This window comes from Phyllostomus discolor, chromosome 3 (genome assembly GCF_004126475.2).
Source record: "Phyllostomus discolor isolate MPI-MPIP mPhyDis1 chromosome 3, mPhyDis1.pri.v3, whole genome shotgun sequence".
NCBI lineage: Eukaryota > Metazoa > Chordata > Mammalia > Chiroptera > Phyllostomidae > Phyllostomus > Phyllostomus discolor.
Window position 1 is genome coordinate 107,961,723 of NC_040905.2, and position 20,273 is coordinate 107,981,995.

The following is a 20,273-nucleotide window of genomic DNA, read 5'->3' on the forward strand; positions in this document are numbered from 1 at the left end:
ATGGGATGTGACTCCCTTGAGAGCAGGGACCATGTTTTCTTTCAGGTTTGTAATCCTATTGCTTACACTAGGTCTGGGATAGAGCCAGGTGTTCAATGCCAGTTTCATGAATGAATGATTTAATATACCAAAAAGTGAAATCTCACAGAAAGCAGGAGGCATAGATCACCACTTAGCTGGCAACATAAATGGTCTTAAATACAGCAGAACTCCTTTAAAGCAATGACTCAGCACTGACTGCAAGAATGCAGAGTGAACAGGAACTCATGGATCTGTCTGTGCCTGTTAGGCATGTTAGTGCCTTTCCTTCTCAACAAAAACAGGTCGAAGACCAAGTCTGCTGAAGAGTGCAAGCTGAAAAAAACCACTTTGAGATCTTTGGATGATTATTAAAAGAGGAAAGTTCTGAATAAAGAACCTTGATATCTCTGTCTTCCCAAATGGGCAAGCAAAGCATTAGGAGATGAAGTGGCTTCCTTTTGGAGAGAGAATACAACAAGCCAGACTTTCTTTGTCTCCCTACTAAACAGTCCTCAATGCTGTGGGACTACCAGCTTCTCCATTTAGGAGCCTGTGAACTTAAATCAGTTCCAAGCAAGTCTTCTCTTCAGCAGAGTTCCCTTAGCCTCAGCCAAGGTGCAGTTAAGCCTTCAAGTACCATGTGCCTTGTAATCTCCCCACTCATTCCAGTTAGAAGAACCTCTGATCTGGAGTAGCAAGGAGAAGGAAACTGCATTGAACCAACAGCCTAATTTTTTTTCCTGCATGGACCTCTGGTGCCTTTAATTCATGATGCTTCCCTTAAGAAAAAATCTAGTTTAGCAACTGACTGCCTTTGATAGAACAGTAAAACTATTCCTATGGTTACTCAGAAGTGGAGCAAAAAAGGGTGAACCAAACCTAGAGAAAGAGCCTCCTGGGTGAGGAGTCCAAAAACAGACCCCAGGCCACTCAGAGACAGGAAGAAGTCACCTGTCCCAGGCCCTGGGCTCATGCTCCAGGGAGACTGGCTTGTGCTTTTCATCCTTCAGCTCATATGTGTCCCTGTGCGCTTCCTTTTCAGGTTGCAGTTTTGTTTCCAGAGGCCTCAATTGACATTTAACAGGGGAAAGAACTTGGGGGGGATGGAGGATGGCAAGTAAGAACCATCCATGATCCCACCTGGACAGTCTCCAAATCCCCATCAAGGACAGAAATCACAGATCAGAAGAATCCCCAGATGCACTGGGAGGAGGGTGGAAGTCTTGAGAAGACTCCTTCCCATACCCCTGGCTCAATCTTATTGTCCCTATAATCCTGCCTTCATATGATCCGTCCTGTCCTTCACTGAACTGTGCTTGGGACATGCTCGGAGTTCCAGGGGTTGAGTGAGGGGTGAATATGTTTACATAGGGTAAGGGAGTCAACATTCTTTTTTTTTTCTGATTTTTTTCTTTTTTTAAATAAATTCTCTTTTAAAGATTTTATTTTTAGAGAGAGGGGAAGGGATAGAGAAAGAGAGGGAGAGAAATATCAATGTGTGGTTGCTTCTCATGCACCCCCAAATGGGGATATGACCTGCAGCCCAGGCATTTGCCCTGACTGGGAATTGAACCGACAACCCTATGGTTCACAGCCTGCACTCAATCCACTGAGCTACACCACCCAGGACAGGAGCCAACATTCTTGATCAGAGAATATGGCATTGATGGGAACTGGAACCCAGGGGCCCCAGCTGTCCTTCCCAGGAACAGGTGTTATTCCCTTGGCTGGCTTCCAAAGAAATTGTTGGTGTTCAGAGTGGGCAGATGAATGGCCGGGACCCTCACGGCTCATCCTCAGACTGAAGCTCTAACAGAATTTCTGAGCTTAAACCAATGGTCACTATTCACTCTGCATGGAGGAAAACCAAAACCAGGCCCTTCATCCTTTCCCCTCCCCACAAGCCACCAAAGATGTCCCCTCCCCTCACACCACCCTCCAGTTTTTGCATTCACCTTTGATACTTTAAGGGAAAACACAAATTAGGCAAACTAATCAATTTGACAACTCTTGAGATCAGAGCCTTCCAGAGTTTAGTGGAAATGGCTTTTACTTGAAGTCAGCTAGGATGGTGCTGAAAATATTGAGGAACAGGTGTGCCTTGAACAGGTGACCCCTGAAGATCAAAGTGGGGTGGAAATGAATGGATTTGTTGCCACAGCCCCCCAATACCATACTTGAAAGAAAAGGCAGGAGGTGGATTAGCAGCTTGGGCTCAGAGTCACAGACTGTGAGAGCCAGGGGGGTGGTTATGCACTGGGCTACCACCACCCATCTATGTCATTTTTTCCATCCAGGCATCTGGCTGGCCTTCCTTCCATTTATCCAGCCATCTGCATCACCTCTCTCTTTTCCTTCATCCATCCCACCTGCATTCTTTTCCTTCCCTCCTTCTTTCCAATTTTGAATGCCTGCTCTGCTACCCCTTACTAGGTCTGTGGTAGAGAAAACCTGAGACAAAGTCCTTACCTTCTAGAAACTCATGGTGTGGGGAGAAAGAAAATGAGCAAACGAGTAAATTAGAAAAAGTCAGGTCAGAAGCATGCATGTGGGGCTCAGCTGTCACTCAAGAGGGACAGACCCCTTATTTTAAAGGGTGACTTTACCATTGACTTGCTGGGTGTCCTTGTCTTGGTTGCTCAGTATCTCTGAAACTCACCTTTCTCTTTTAAGCAGGAGGCAAATCATCTCTACTCTTCAGGGCTGGTACACAGGTTCTGTAAAATGGTACAAGTGCAAGACCATGCTCAACACATAGTAGGTGCTCTCACCTCACCACTATATTCCCCCACTTAAAACTCCCCCATGGCCTCCCATAGCTCTTAGGAGAAAGTGTAGAATCTTTAACCTGATCCACAGGTGGATACTATGTGGGTCTGATAGCCCTTCCCCAACTTCATTCCCTAGCCCGTTGGTCCCCAATTATACCCCATTCTTTTAGTTTCTCCAGCTCCATCCTGCTTCAGCTAATTGTATATATGCCTCTCTCTGCCCAGAATGCTCATCCTGACCTTCTGCACTGAGCCAAATCCTGTCCATCCATCAAGGCATAAGTTAAAATGCCACTTCCTCAAAGGAAGCCTTCCCTGAATTCCTGGACTTTTCCCCCAGCTATTCACTCTCTTACGCCTTTTCCCTCTTTCCTAGAACTTATAAATGCAGCTGGTTGTTCATGAAATATTTTTTTTTAATGTTACTCTTCCTGCTAGACTGTAAGCTCATTGAAGGAAGGGACCCTTGTAGTCTTGATCATAATTATGTCTCTAGTGTTGGTGCCAATCCTTTGGTGAATTTTTGGTGGATGAATTAATGCATAAGGGAAATCCCTGTAGTAACTTTCTCTTCTTTTGAGAAATAACATTGACAGTGTCTTCAGTCTTGTGTACCATCTGCCCTCCCCTGCCAGGTAACATAAGGCACTGTTTAAGCCCACTTTCCACTTCTGGTCACCTTACCTTTGTTTCTGGCTATTAAAATGAGTTTATTCTGTATGGATTCATCTGGAGTGTCAAAGGAGCAGAAGGTGCCTCATCCTCTTACTCTACTGATGAACTGGGGGTACCGAGTCTGCAGTGGAGGAAACAAGGCTGGCATCAAAGTCTGTCACCTTGTCGCAGCCAGTTCAGTGGTCATGGTTCCTCAAAGGATGTCCAGTGTCCTGCCTTTGGACCTCTGCATGGGCCGGCAGGATCACTCTGGGGTTTGGAGCTCTGGCTCTAGAGACATTCAGTCTTGGGTTCAAAAGCTTGGCCCCTTTCTCACCATGCAACCTTGGGCAAGTCATTTAAGTGGCCTGTGTCTCAGTTTCCTCTTCTGTAAACTGAAGGATAAAAGTGCTATTGATCCCATTGGGCTGTGGTAAGAATTTAGTGAGACAGGTCCTAAGGCCAGGGCCTGGCACTTGGTAGGCACTCAACATATGCCAGCCATGGTTATTTATGAGCAATTCTTCTAGAAAAGTGGTGATTGCTTCTTCTAAGAAAAAAAGCTGAGAGGGAAGATGGTGGCATGGTAGGAGGGAGCAGATTCCATTTTCCCCTACACACAGGAGAAAAACCTAGCCGATCTATGGAGGAACAGAGCAAACAGTGAACAGTTCCACAGCATATATGAAAATAGGAGATAAAAAATTGTAGTGGATACTGAAAAACCAGATGATAAGGAGAGTGCTTCAGGACAATAAGGGCCCAGGGATCAGCTCGGGGACCAGGGAGGCTGTAGTGCCAGGCCCGGTGCCAGGTCTCCCACAGGGCTCTTGGGAGAGAGCTGGGTCAACCGCTCCCTCCCCAGCCAAACAAGGTTTGAGCAGCACTGGGGAAGGCCTGGTTGCTTGAAGACACAGAGAGGGGACTGAGAACAGAGTGGCAAACACACAGGGACTGTGAGCATCCACACATAGCCCTGGGAAGAGTGTGCACCCCAGCCTGTGCAACCAAGGGCAGCCTGGCCGAGGGCCCCACCTGCAACCCAGGGAGAGTGTGTTTTGTGGAAGATCCAGAACCCGGGGAAGGTGCACATGCTCTGCAGGAGGCCACGAGCCCACAACAGTAAACCCGTGGAGAACGTGCTTAGGAGGGCCCAGATCCCACACCCAGGGTCCTGTGGAGAGGCATCAGACTGGCTCTGGGGAGAGTGTGTGGCTAGCCCTGGGGAGAATACACATGAAGCTGACTGAGTGCTGACGGGGGGGGGCAGGGAGAAAAGCGATACCAATCACCCCTCAGCCTGCTGCAGCCAGCAAGACCAGAAAAACCAGTTTGGCCAGTCTGAAACCAGCAGGAGGTTTTTTGTTTGATTGCTTGATTTTTTTTTTTTAGTAACTTTTTATTTTTTTATTCTTATTATTTTTATATCTCTCAATTCCTTTTGCTTCTCTTTCCTTCTTTCTAGTGTTGTCCCTTCTTTCTTTCTTTCCAATTTTATCTCTTCTTCCTTCCATCTCCTACTTTTTTCTTCTTTTTTTCCTTTTTCTTTTTAAATACACGTAAGTGAGACAAAAACAAAACAAAACTGGAACTGTGAAAAGATCAGGGTTGGACCCAAAGAGGGGGCATCCCAACAGCTGAGACAGTGAGACAAATTTCACTTTGCTATTACAGAGAACCTGCAAATTATTGCATATTTGGATTATTATCTTTTCATTATTCTTACATTTTTTATTTTAATAGTATTTTGGTATTCTTCTTCTTTCTGTATAGTCTTCTTTGCTTGGCTGGTTATATTGTATCATTTGACAGGTTTCCCCTGTTATCTCATTTGTAGTGATTGCTAATTTACTGTCCTTCACTTCATTTGTGTTCCATTAGTACACTACTCAAGCTTCTATACTCCCTATTCTTGTTATCTAGATCTCATAGATTCTGTCATATGAATGTTGCTCTAATATTACTGTAAATAATAGTGATTCCATACAATTGTAAATACTACACAACACCCCTCCCAGATCTTAGCCCACTTCACAGTTTCCTGAACTCTATTACTGTAGTGGTTAACTCTATTGTCTCACACACTACACCTATTTACTATTCTTACCTCAGAATCTGACCTCCCACAACCTCTTTGCTTTCTAGATCCAACTCACAATCCTTCCCTCCCCAACAAGAGTCTTATCTTCTTTCCATCTTTTCTAAAAAGTGGCTAGTTGAGTGGAAGATCACGGTTAACACTACACATAGCCAAAGGATCTCCTATCTCTTCTCTACCAGCTGCTACTGTAAATATCATAGAATACTCTCTTTCTGTCTTAAATAATTTTGCCTTACCCCTCCAACTAATCACAAAAAAGAGTTGGGGGAAGCTGTGAACACCAGGTTACTGGAGGGAGACTGCATCACTGAATCTCACAGGTATTCTACCATAGAAGTTTACATCATAAACCCAGGGAGCCAGAACAGATCAATTTAAGAAGCAGAGGATAACAAGAAGAGTCTCACAAACAATGAGAAGACAAAGAAACAATCCCAAATGAAGGGAAAGGAGGAAGCCTCAGAAAGAATGCAAAATGAATAGAGGCAACTCAACTATCAGATATCGAATTCAAAGCAATAATTATCAGGAAGCTCAATGAGCTTCCAATGAGCTACCAGAAAATACAGGGAAACTACAATGAACTCACTGCAAACTATATCAACATTAAAAAGGAAATAGAAACTCTCAACAAGGGCCAAGAGGAAATGAAGAATACAATTTCTGAACTGAAGAACATAGTAGAAGGAATCAAAAGCAGGATCGATGAAGCAGAAGATCGATCAGCGAACTAGAGGACAAAATACAAAAAAAAAAAAAAAAAACCACCCAGAAAGAGCAAGAAAAGGAAAAGAGGCCCAAAAAGAATGAAGAGGGATTAAGAGAAATGCAAGACAATATGAAACATAAAAATATCCATATAATAGGGATACCAGAAGGAGAAGAAGAAGAGCAATGGATAGAAAACCTGTTTGAAAAAGTAATGATGGAAAACTTCCCTAATTTGATGAGAGTAAAAGTCCCACAAATCCAGGAAATACAGAGAGTCCCAATGAAGAGGAACCCAAAGAGGCCCACTTCAAGACACATCATAATTAAAATGGAGAAATTTCAAGACAAAGAGAAAATCTTAAAGGCAGCAAGGGAAAAATAGGAAGTAACATACAAGGGAGCCCCAATAAGGCTAGCAGCTGATTTCTCAATGGAAACACTACAAGTGAGAAGAGAATAGCAAAAAATATTCCAAGTAATGAGAACCAGAGGTCTTCAACCAAGGCTACTTTACCCAGCAAGGCTCTCAATTAAGACAGAAGGCCAATAAGAAGCTTCCCAGACAAAAGAAGTCTAAAAGAATATACCTTGACCAAACCAGCTCTTCAAGAGATGCTAAAGGGACTGCTTTAAGGAAAGGAAGGAAAAGAGAGAAGGAGAGGAACACAGGTACATAAATGGCAATGAATAAGTACCTATCAATAATAACCTTAAATGTAAATGGATTAAATGCTCCAATCAAAAGACATAGAATAGCTGAATGGATAAGAAAACATGATCCACACATATGCTGCCTACAAGAGACCCACCTCAGGATAAAAGACCTATGCAGACTGAAAGTGAAGGGCTGGAAACAAATTTTCCAAGCAAATGGATGGGGAAAAAAAGGTGGAGTAGCAATACTCATATCAGACAAAATAGAGTTCCAAAAAAGGGCCATAAAGAGAGACCCAGAAGGTCACTTCATAACACTCAAGGGAAGAATCCATCAAGAAGACATAAACATTGTAAATATATGTGCACCCAACATAGGGGCACCCAAATACATAAAGAAAACTTTGGAGGACTTCAAGAAAGATATTGACAGTAACACAATTATAGTAGGGGATTTTAACACCCCACTGTCAAAAATGGACAGATCTTCCAAACAAAATATCAACAAAGGGATTGTGGCATTGAACAATGCCCTAGATGAAATGGACTTAACTGATATAGAGCCTTCATCCCAAAGAAGCTAAATACACATTCTTTTCAAATGCACATGGAACATTTTCAAAGATAGACCACATGATAGAACACAAAAGAAGCCTCAACAAATTCAAGAAATTTGAAATCATACCAAGCATTTTCTCAGATCACAATGGACTGAAAGTAGAAACCAACTCCATGGGAAAAAAAACCCCAAAACACTCAAAATCATGGAGATTAAATAGCATGCTATTAAACAATGAATGGGCCAAGAATGAAATTAGGGAAGAAATCAAAATTACCTGGAAACAAATGAAAATGAAGTCACAACAACCCAAAGCTTACGGGACACAGCGAAGGCAGTCCTGAGAGGGAAGTTTATAGTGATACAGGCATACCTAAAAAAGACAGAAACATTTCAAACAAACAACCTAACCCTACACCTATAAGAACTCGAGGAACAACAACAAAGACAGTCCAGAGCAAGTGTAGGAAGGAAATAACCCAGATCAGAGCAAAATCAAATGACATGGAGACTAAAAGTACAATTCTAAAGACCAATGAATCCAGGAGCTCATTATTTGAAGAGATAAACAAAATCGACAAGTCTTTAAGCAGACTTATCAAGAAAAAAAGAGAGAGGGCCCAAATAAACACAATCAGAAATGAAATAGGAGAGATTACAACTGACACCACAGAAATACAAAGGATTGTTAAGAAATTACTAGGAAGAACTAGATGCCAAGAAATTAGAAAACCTAGGTGAAATGGATAGATTTTTAGAAAAATACAATGTTCTAAAAGTGAATGAAGAAGCTGAAAGCCTGAATAGACCAATAACAGTGATGAAATTGAAGCAGTAATCAAAAAGCTTCCAACACACAAAAGCCCTGGACCAGACAGTTTCACAGGAGAATTGTACAAAACATTTAAGGAGAGCTAATCCCTATCCTTCACAAATTATTCCAAAAAATTCAAAAGATGGAAGACTTCAAAACTCTTTTTATGAAGCCAGCATCATCCTAAACCCAAAACCAGATAAAGGCACAACAAAGAAAGAAAACTTCAGGCTGATATTGCTAATGAACATAGATGCTAAAATCCTCAACAATATATTGGCAAATCACATCCAACAACACATCAAAAAGATCATACACCATGACCAAGTGGGATTCATCCCAGGGATGCAAGGATGGTACAATATTTGCAAATCAGTAAATATAATACATCATATTAACAAAAGCAAGGACAAAAATCACATGATCATATCAATAGATGCGGAAAAAGCATTTGATAAGGTACAGCACCCATTTATGATAAAAACACTCAACAAGGTGGGAACAGAGGGAATATTCCTCAACCTAATAAAGGCCATATATGAGAGACCTACAGCCAACATCAAACTCAATGGGTAAAAACTAAAACCTTTTCCACTAAGATCAGGAACAAGACAAGGTTGTCCACTTTCACCAATTCTATTGAATATAGTATTGGAAGTTTTAGCCACAGAGGTCAGACAAGAAAGGAAATAAAAGGCATCCAGATCAGAAAGGAGGAAACAAAACTGTCATTGTTTGCAGATGACATGATAGTGTACATAGAAAATCCTATAGACTCGGCCAAAAAACTGCTTGACATAATAAATGAATTTGGCAAAACAGCGGGATACAAAGTCAATATTCAGAAATCAAAGGCATTTTTGTACACCAACAATGAAACAGCAGAAGCAGAAATCAAGAAAAAAAATCCCATTCGATATAGCAAAAAGAAAAATAAAATACTTAGGAATAAACCTAACCAAGGAGGTAAAAGACCTGTATGCCGAAAATTGCATAATACTGAAGAAAGAAATTAAGGAAGACACAAACAAATGGAAACATATGCCATGTTCATGGATTAGAAGAATTAACATCATCAAAATGTCCATACTACCCAAAGCAATTTACGGATTCAATGCCATACCTATTAAAGAACCAATGACATATTTCACAGACATAGAACAAACACTTCAAAAATTTATATGGAACCATAAACAACCCCGAATAGCTGCTGCAATTTTGAGAAAGAAGAGCAAAGTAGGAGGGATCACAATACCTGAATCTAAACTCTATTACAAGGCCACTGTAATCAAAACAGCCTGGTACTGGCATAAAAACAGGCACATGGACCACTGGAACAGAACAGAGAGCCCAGAAATAAACCCAAGTCTCTATGGTCAATTAATATTTGACATAGGGGGCAGCAACATAAAATGGAGTAAAAATAGCCTCTTCAACAAATGGTGTTGGGAGAACTGGACAGCTACATGCAAAAAAAAAAAAATGCAACTGAAGCACCAACTTACACCATACACAAAAATAAATTCAAGGTGGATGAAAGATTTAAATATAAACTGTGACACCATTAAAGTCCTAGAGGAGAACTAGGTAGGAAAGTCTCAGATATTTCATGCAGCAACATTTTTACTGATATGTCCCCTACAGCAAGGGGCATAAAGGAAAGCATAAACAAATGGGATCTCGTCAAAATAAAAAGCTTCTGCACAGCTAAAGAAAACAGTATTAAAATAAAAAGAACCAACTGTACAGGAAAACATATTTGCTAATGATACCTCAGACAAGGGTTTAATCTCCAAAATATATAAAGAACTCCATGACTATATACACGACTCCACTCTAAGAAGACAAGCAACCCAATTAAAAAATAGGCAAAGGACTTGAACAGACACTTCTCCAAGGAGGACACACAGAGGATCCAGAGACAGATGAAAAGATGCTCAATATCGCTAGCTATCAGAGAGGTGCAAATTAAAACCACAATGAGATTCCACTTCACACTGGTCAGAATGGCCATCATAAACAAAACAACAAGCAACAAGTGTTGGAGAGGTTGTGGAGAAAAGGGAACCCTAGTGCACTGTTGGTGGGATTGCAGACTGGTACAACCACTATGGAAAACAGTACGGAATTTCCTCAGAAAACGAAAAATGGATCTGCCTTTTGATCCAGCAACACCACTCCTGGGATTATATCCTAAGAGCCCTGAAACACCAATCCAAAATAACCTATGCACTCCAATATTTATAGCAGCACAATTTACAATAGCCAGGTGCTGGAAGCAACCTAGGTGCCCATCAGTAAATGAATGGGTCAAAAAACTATGGTACATTTACACAATGGAATTCTATGCAGCAGAAAGAAAGATGGAGCTCCTGCCTTTTTTGACAGTATGGATGGAGCTGGAAAGCATTATGCTAAGCGAAATAAGCCAGTCAGTGAAACACAAATACCATATGAGCTCACCTTTAACAGGAACCTAAACAACAAAACAAACAAACAAGCAAAATATAGCCAAAGACACTGAAATAGAGAACAGGCTGATAGTGACCAGAGGGGAGAGGGGAGGGAATTTCAGGGGAGAATGGGAAAAGTTTACATGAACAAATATAAAGGGCACATGGACAAAAACTAGGGGGGAGCGGAAATGGGAGGGAGGTGGGGAGGGGTGGGTGGGTGGGCTGGGATTGGAGTAAAGAACAGAAAATTACTTGAACAACAATTAAAATAAAATTTTTTAAAAAAGCAAAACTCATATTCAAGGCTTTGAGGTTGGGAGTTGTAATGGGATGAATAGTGGCCCCTCCCCAAATGTATGTTGACTTAGAACTTGTGAGTGTGACCTTGTTTGCAAATAGGTTCTTTGCTGATGTATTTAGGTTAAATGAGGTTATACTGGATTAGGGTGGGCCCTAAATCCAACAATTGGCATTCTTATAAAAAAAGAGAAATTTGGCCTCAGACACATACAGAGAGGGGAGAACTCCATGTGAGAACAGAAGCAAAGATGACAGGGAAGCAGCTATGAGCCAAGGAATACCAGGGACCACCAGCAACCACGAGAATCCAGCAGACTGGCCTGGGATGGATGTTGTCTCAGAGCCTCCAGAAAGAATCAAGGCTACCGATACCTTGATTTCAGACTTCTGGCTTCCAGAATGATGAAAACAAATTCTTATTTTAAGCCACTTGGTTTGTAGTAGTTTGTTACAGCAGCTCCAGGAAGTGAATACAGTCCCCCAGAGTAAAGGATCTTGGTTATTCCCCACTCTCCATCATCCATGTGAAGGACAGCAAACAGGGGTTGGACAACCCACAATAATTTCAGGTACCGGGGGCAGAGATGTGTCATTTTGTTACAGCCCCTTGGTAGGCACTGGGGTGATAATAAAGGCCCCACAGATATGCTAGGAACACTGCTAGGCTCTTATATGCATGTTCTTGATCCCCCACACTGCTAGTGAAGGACCGATTTTGGTCTCCATAGTAGAGGAAATGAGGCACAGAAGTTACTTCAGCACTTACCCTATTCATCCCTGCACTTGCTAATTGGCTGGGAACCAGTGATATGAACACACTCCTGTCTCCCATCAGAGTGTGGAGGCCAGAAACAAGGTCTCATCCATTTGGACACCCTTTTGTCATCCTTGTCTCACACACACACACACACACACACACACACACACACACAGAGTAACTGTTTAATTAATGCCAGGGTAGAAATCCCCATCTGCTCCTCACTGAATGGCTTTGAATGTTGCCTCTAAGACTATATCTACATGCATCCTTTTGTCTCACCCATTTGTCTAGTTTCTTGTTTTAGGGCATTCCTTTAACCTTAGCTCCTTCTTGCCTAGAGATTTTTAATGCCCTGATAAGGATTCCTAATTGCTCCCATTTCTTTAAATGAGCCAGCTCAGGGCTCCTAAAAGCAAAGATGTCAGTCTTAAGAGTCTCTACAATGTTTCCATGGAAACTTTTTTTGTGGTATTGTCCTGCATAGGGAACCCACTGCGCACCCTGAGAAAGAAGGCACCTACTAAGAAGGGCTCCTGATGGCTAAGTTGACTCAAATTAAAAATAAACAACAACAACAACAAAACAAACAAAACCAGAGTCTAGCAGCCATTTCTATACAGGGGTCTCATGCAAGAGCCTGCACAGAACTACCTGCCTGTGTGCTGGATTGCCTTCCTGCATTCTGTGCCATCTAAGCTAGCACTTATAAAGAAGTTCCTGGAAATCTATTTCAACCAGTGGAATTGAGGCTTTCCCTATCCAATTAGAGCTGAATACCTTCAACCAATCAGAGTGGCTTGATTCTGACCAATCAGGACAGTGCCTTCAGTCCATGCAAATTGTGATGATTTGGAGTCCTCATTTGCATTAGTACAGATCAATCAGGGTTCAGGGTGGGGACTTCTGTCTATATCAACCAGCTTCCTGCTTGCTGTGAGAGTGCACTTTCCCTTTCTACCTGTTATTTTAGGCTGAACAGAGCAAGCGGAGCAGAGCTGGGTGGTTGGAGAGGGGCCTGGACCCTGGGCGGCCTCACAGACATACTGTGTCATACTTGAGCTGTTTTGCACTGAATAAAGTTCCATTTTTCACCTCACTCCAAATTGAGGGTTCTTATTGGCAGCTGAGTTGGTGCCAAGAACCATCAGTGGTCAGACCCTCTTTGGGAAACACTGTCTTCAGATTTGGACAGGGAGCAGCCATGTTTGTGATAGCCCAGAACAACCAGATCCCCACCAAGCTGGGACCTGGCTGTATTAACATCTGTAAGCAGGGCCCAGACATCAACCAGGGAAATAAAGGCAACCAGTAATTTCTCCTGCCCAACTGGAGGACTGTGAAGGAGCACCCCATCAGGAAGGAAGGGCCTGACCCACTGCAGAGGCTTTTTCTAGTACTTGTCCCTGCCCAACCTCAATTCAAATGCAAATCTTCTCCAGAAAAGAAAAAGAGGACTTCTGGTCAAGAAGTCTGGCCCGTCTATGGTGGCATAGGCAGGCATGGCTCACCTGTTTGCACAACCACACGAATATTACAACTAAAATATAGAACAATCATCACTCAGAACTTTCAGAAAATGAGTCAAATGGAAGTGTGACAACTATGGAATTAAACAAACCACATATACCCAGACTAGTAGGAGGGGCACATGCAGAATGGGCTGGTCTCTCACCCATGTGTGGTAGATAAAAATTCAGGAGGGATATCTCAGGAGCAAGGAATCCCAGCCCTACACCAGGCACCCCAGCCCAGGATTCCAGTTCCAGGAGATTAAGTCCCCCCAAATCCTGGCTACAAAAACCAGTGAGGGTTAGGTCAGTGGAAGAAACTTCTAGAGCCCCAGTTCCTCTTAACCCATGCATATACTGACCTTTTCAGACTCACTCCTTCTGAACTTCAGCACTGGGGTAGCATCTAAAAAGGCACCAGTGGCATACTGGGAGAAAGTGAAGAGTCTGGTATCAAGGCTAGCAGAAGCACTTGTCCCTTTTCTAAACCTTCCCCCTACAGAGCCAGCCAGCTGATGTGATACATGAACTCCATCAGTCTAACACAGTTTGACTCAGTTTGGAGACCCCCAGAGACTCCACCCCACCCAACTTATGGGCACACCCAAGCTGCTTTTCCATATGAATGGCTGGTCTTGGCTTATGCTGCACAATTTCCTAAATTCTATTAAATAAGCAATACCTGATTTTAGTGAACCTGAAGCCCTGCATTAGCAGCACCCAGCCTAGATTCACAGCTTGGATTCACCTGGGAATCTCCAACACAAACAGCAGCCATCTCAGATTGCCTTATAGCTCAGGCAGGGTGGCCCTGGCAAAACATAGGTGGGGGCTGACCTTGGTCTGCACCAATCAGGAAACCCCAGGGCCAGTGCACCCAGTGGACAGCTACAGATCTTATCAAAGCACCACCACCCTGTCCCCCCACAGCTGATCCTCCACGGAGGACTGAGGTTGGTAGTCAATCTTTATAGTCAACCCTTGTAGCTGACTGGCCTGGGTAAATTTCTTGAACTGACCTACCAACAGGAACCAAGGCTCAGCTACAACAGGAGGGTGTATTCAGCCCAAATAACAGGCTCATCTTGAGTACCCAGCTTGGGAATAGGGGAGACTGTGCCACTGGACCCTACATGAAAACTACTACCTTAGGCCACACTACCAAGTCACAGAGTCAAAGCTCTACCTATACATAGAAACAAACACAGGGAGGCTGCCAAAACAAGGAGACAAAGAAACATGGCCCAAATGAAAGAACAGATCAAAACTTTGTAAAAAGAGCTACACAAAATGGAGATCAGCGATATATCAGATGCAGAGTTCAAAACACTGGTTATAAGGATGTTCCAGGAACTTAGTGAAGACCTCAACAGCATAAAAAAGGTCCAGCCAGAAATGAAGGATTCACTAATTGAAATAAAGGACAATTTATAGGAAATCAACAGTAGAGTGTGTGAAGCTGAGAATCAAATCAATAATTTGGACATAAGGAAGCAAAAAACAATCAGAACAAGAATAAAGAAGAATCCAAAAAAAATGAGAAAAGTATAAGGAGCCTCTAGGACAACTGCAAAGGGTTCATTGTTCTCATCATAGGGATTCCAGAAGGAGAAGAGAAAGAGCAAGAAATTGGAAATCTATTTGAAAAAATAATGAAAGAAAACTACCCTAATTTGAAGAAGGAAATAGACATGCACATCCAGGAAGCATAGAGTCCCAATTATGATAAATGCAAAGAGGCCCACTCCAAGACACATCATAATTAAAAGGCCAAAGGTTAAAGATAAAGGGAGACTCGTAAAAGCAGCAAGAGTGAAATAGTTGCTTACAGGGGAGTTCCCATAAGACTATCAGCTGATTTCTTTTTTATTGTATTTTATTGTTTTTATTTATTTTTAGAGAGAGGGGAAGGAAGGGAGAAAGAGAGGGAGAGAAATTGTAATGTGTGGCTGTCTGTTTCAACCAGCATGGCTCAGCTGATTTCTTAAAAGAAACTCTGCAGGCTAGAAAGGATTGGCAAGAAATATTCAAAGTCATGAAAAGCAGGGACTTACAGCCAAGATTTCTCTACCCAGCAAAGCTATCATCTAGAATCAAAGGGCAGATAAAGAGCTTCCCAGACAAGAAAAAACTAAAGGAGTTTGTCATCACCAAACCTTTAGTGTATGAAATGTTAAAGGGACTAAATTAAGAGAAAAAAGATCACCCCAGCTGGTGTGGCTCAGTGAGGGCTGTCCTCCTAACCAAAGCATTGCTGGTTCGATTCTCAGTCATGGTACATGTCTGGGTTGCAGGCCAGGTTTCCAGCTGGGGGTTCGTGAGAGGCAACCACACTTTGATGTTTTTCTCCCTCTCTTTCTTCCTCCCTTCCTCTCCCTCTAAAAATAAATAAATAAATACAATCTTTAAAAAGAAGAAAAAGAAGATCAAAACTATGAACAATAAAATGGAAAAAAAATACATACCTGTCAACAATTGAGTCTAAAAAACTAAGCAAACAAGAATAGAGACAGAATCATGGATATGGATTGCATGTTGATGGTTGCCAGATGGGGGCTGGTATGGGGGAACTGGGTGATGAGGTGAGGGGATTAAGAAGTACAAATAGGTAGCCACAGCATAGGTATGAGTATATAAAGCACAGTATAGGAAAGAGAGTAGCCAAAGAACTTATATGCATGACACACAGACATGAACAATGGAGGGGGAATTTCTGAGGAAGTAAGGGTGCTGAGTGAAGGGAGGCCAAGGGGGAAAATTCAGGACAATTGTAATAGCATAATCAATAAAATACAATTAAAAAAAGAAAAGAAAAAGAAGTTCACCTAGAAGTTCTATGTTGTCTTAATAGCCACACTTAACTACTCCATAGTCTTTGCAATCAGGCATATATGGGTTTAAAATCTGGCCCCCTTGCTGCTTCTCACCTCCCCAAACCTCCTTTTCTCATGTGGAAAATGAGAATAATCATATTTTCCGAAGTTCAACTTGTTCTGAGTTAGGGTTGTCAGATAAAATACAGGGTGCCCAGTTAAATTTGAATTTCAGATAAATAACAACTTTTTAGTATAAGTATGTCTCAAATGTCGCATGAGGTATGCTTGTATGCTAAAAAAGTTGCTGTTTTTCAAATTAAGCTGGCATTTTATGTTGTAATTTGCTAAATCTGGCACCCCTGCCTAGGGGCAAGGGGTGGTCCTCGGAGCTGCTGCCTCTGCACCTGCTGAAGGAGCAGGTGCTCTGCCATGCTAGAGGGCTCAGATGCTGGCCTGGGGACTGTGGGAGCTATGTATGGGTGCGGTTGTGGGAGAGGTGGGGTGTGGCAGAGTTGGGTGGGTACCTGGAGGTCTAGCAGCCCTGTGAGCAGAGCCTTCCCAGCATGGGCTGCGTTATTCAGCAGGTCCTCCCGCTTGATGACACTGATGACCTCGGCCAGCAGCAGGTTCTTGGACGGGTCGCCCAGCCAGGTATTAAAGATCCGGTATGGCTGGAACAAAGCATGGGGTGTTGGAAAGGTTCACTCATGGGCACACTCTTCAGGGGCCCACGCCCTCCAGACACACCTTGCCCCCCTACCTCCCCACGCCCCCACCCCCAGTTTAAGAGAGAAACAAACTCAGTGAGTGTCTACTAAGGGCTGGGAGGTTTACACATATTATCTCATTGAATTCTCTCCATAACAACAACTCTGTAGGAGATATGATATTTGGTCACACAGAGGCCAATTCCTCCTGTGCTGGGAAATCCCTCAGTCCTGGGGAAATCAAGATAGTTGGCCCTTAACTATAGTCATCATTTTATAGAGGAGAAAGCAGAGGTTCTGCGAGGTTGTGATTTTTCCAGAAAAAAAATGGCACACAGGTGTTAGACTCAGGAGTGGAATTAATGGCAGTTTGGCCTTCAAAGATGACCCAATTTATTTTTCCATGAATTACTCAGATTGTCAATGCAGCCAAGTAAAACCTACTTCCCAGCTTCTTTTGCAGTTAGGAGTGGCCATGTGACCAGATCTGAGTCACAATGTTAGAAGAGTTGTGGGATTTCAGGGAAAGCCACTAGAAGTAAGGGGAGGCTCACTTTGTGCTTCCCTCCTTTTTCCTTTCTACTGTCTAGAATGGGATGTGATAGTTGGAGTTCTAGTAGCCTCTTTAGACCGTGAAGCATCCTCAAGGGTGGAAACCACATGCAGGAATGGTAGGAGGAAGGATCCTAAGTCCCTGATAACTGTGTATGTGTGTTTATGAGAATCCACATTACTCGTGGTAGTACAGTGTAGTAGCTAAGAGCTAGATTGTTGTAGAGATAAAAGTACATGAAGAGTACTTAGAACTGGGCAAGGCACAGAGTAAATGCTCAGTTTACAGCAGCAGTTATTACCACATAGAAAAAATAGAAGACTGACAATGGACTGATATGAAGTCAGCCTTGTAGAGAATGGGGGTGATTGAAATCCCTGGTGAATTAAATTGATAAGAATTGACCCTTAGAAAACTTCTGTGACACATTAAGCATCCACTCAGTTCCTGGTTTCTGAAGAAGGCCCAGTTTTGAGAAAGCAATGATACTTCACCCATCTCCTTCCCCAGTCCTGGAAAAGAGAAAAGGGTGGAGTTGGTACTCATGGCATTTGGCCTAAACTCCTTGTGGAAGAAACCCCGGTCATCATCTTCTTGCTGAAGGTCATCACATCTGCAGGGTCATCCAGGCCCCAGTGCTCGTGGGCCCAGAACTTGCCAGTGCAGCCCCCTCCTGTCTGGACCTCATCCACCAAGAAGGCACAGCCATGCTGGAGAGAGAGGGGGGAGAAACACGCCCCCACCACAATCGACCAACCTCTGACCCAGTCATCCAGCCAGAGTCGGTGCTTACTAAACTGCAAGCCAAGTCCATGTTGTTGGGCAAAACTAAACAAATGCTTAAGCAGGCAGTCCCCCCAGAGCTGTGTCTGAACATGTCCTCCTGCTGCTGAGCCTGAGCCAAACCAGAATGCTGAACATGCCCTGATCCAAAGCATGGTAGCATTTCACTTGGCTTCAGTCCCTGAGCAAGCTGACCTACTCTGGAGGAAACACGGCCCCACAGTGAGGCCTGGCCCTGTCTCCCAAACATCTGCCATCACGTTTGGCAGTTCTGCTCATCACCAGAACTGTTCTTTACTTCGCATTTTGTTTAAATCAAGTCATGTTGTATAACCTTCATCTGTGAACTTGTGGTTGGATGTGCCATTTGTATATGCAGGACATAAAATAAACACAATATTAATATAAAGTCTGTTCATTTTGCCTCTGCTGAATGTGGGCCACACTGGGCTGAAAGCTGAGGTGGGGTCTCTAGAAAGGGAAGGGTGGAGTCTCTTCCCAGGAATACCCTGATTATGAAAGCCTGACTAAGAAGGCATGGCTGGATGGAGGCTGGTTTTGCAGTAAGATTTCAGGGAAGAATTCTCTGTCTTGTCCTCCTACTCCCAACTTCTCTACCCGTGAGGCCAACAGGTAGCCTCTGAACATCTGGACGTTTACAAGGATCCCAAAGCTAACCCTACCTGTTCTGGGAATTCAGCTGGAAATGGCCTGTGGCCCCATCCGGCCTTGGCCAGTGCACTGACCTTCCTGGAGATGTCTCTCAGCTTCCGGAAGAAATCGTCAGATGCGTGGTTGTCTCCACCCTCAGACTGGATGGGTTCCACGATGATCCCAGCCACTGTTTTCTTCTTTTTCCGATACTTCACAATCAGATCCTCCACCTGGACCCCCGAAGCGTGAAATGACAATGGCTTGTGGAGGCTCCTTGAGCAGCACCCATGCATGGGCATGTGGGGTCCCGTGACCCCCTGGAAGTTATGTTGCACACGTGTTTGTGAGCACTTCCCATGAGCACTGTGATATCCACTTCAAGCCACAAGTGTGGATGGGATGTGTCCTACTTAGGATTTGTGCTAGCGCCTGTGGGGATGCAGACTGCTAACTTGGAGCAAATTATTTGATGTTCTGGAGCCTCACTTTCCTGATCTATGCAATGGGCATGCTGACAGAATCTATTGTTATTGTGATATTGTTATCATTATTGATAGGAGAGTCCTTTCTGTGCAGAATCTGGGAAGAATGTTTGTTTAAAAAGCTGAGGCAAAACTCATCTATAGTGATAGAAATCTAAGCAGTGTTTTCCCAGAATGGGGTGGGGATGGGGGTCTGGATGGACTTCAGATGAATCCAAGGAAATTTTCCAGGCTGATAAGATGCCCTTGGTTGGAGGGATGGTTACATGAGCATATTTATTTGTTAAACTTATAGGCATTTAAATGACTGCATTTTATGGCATGTAAGTTATGTTAATAAAGTTGAAATTGACTTTTTAAAAATCTGTTACCAGTGACAGGGTTGTAAGAAAAGCACCCAATTGTCTCTAAGTAGTTATAGTTCCTGAACTCTTGTTCCAATGTGGGCATCATCTTATACATAGTTAAAGAGTAGTAACTGTGATACTTTATTAATAATTTAATAAATATACATAATTTAAAACCCCCAAACCATACACTTAGATAGAATAACAAAGGATAATCTTTCTTGGTTATGCAGAACTGAGGAAAAACCCTTCTGTTTGGATGGTGTGATTTAGGCCTCGTCCTCCACCAGTCCCTCCATGGGCGTTCTGAGATGTTTTTCTTTGCTTTCAGAGAATTGTTTGGAAGTTGTTGTTAGGTTCTTATTTTCTTATTTGTTCAGTGCTGTGTTTCCTACTACTGGGCACTCTCTAATAAGATGGCCATGAGCCACATGAGGCTACTGAGCACTTGCAATGTAACTGATCCAAACTGAGATGTACCTGAGTGTAAAACACACACAGGATTTCAAAGATTTAACATGAACCCTTAATGGTGTGGCTCAGTGGATTGAGCACTGGCTTGCAAACTAAAGGGTCACCATTTCAATTCCCAGTCAGGGAACTGGGAATGCCTGGGTTGCCA

The 20,273-nt window shown here is 42.9% G+C and overlaps 1 pseudogene; it reads right to left on the reverse strand.

Moving 5' to 3' along the window:
- Positions 1-3,429: 3,429 nt before the first annotated feature.
- On the reverse strand, positions 3,430-19,848 carry LOC118499580 (annotated as a pseudogene).
- Positions 19,849-20,273: the final 425 nt, after the last annotated feature.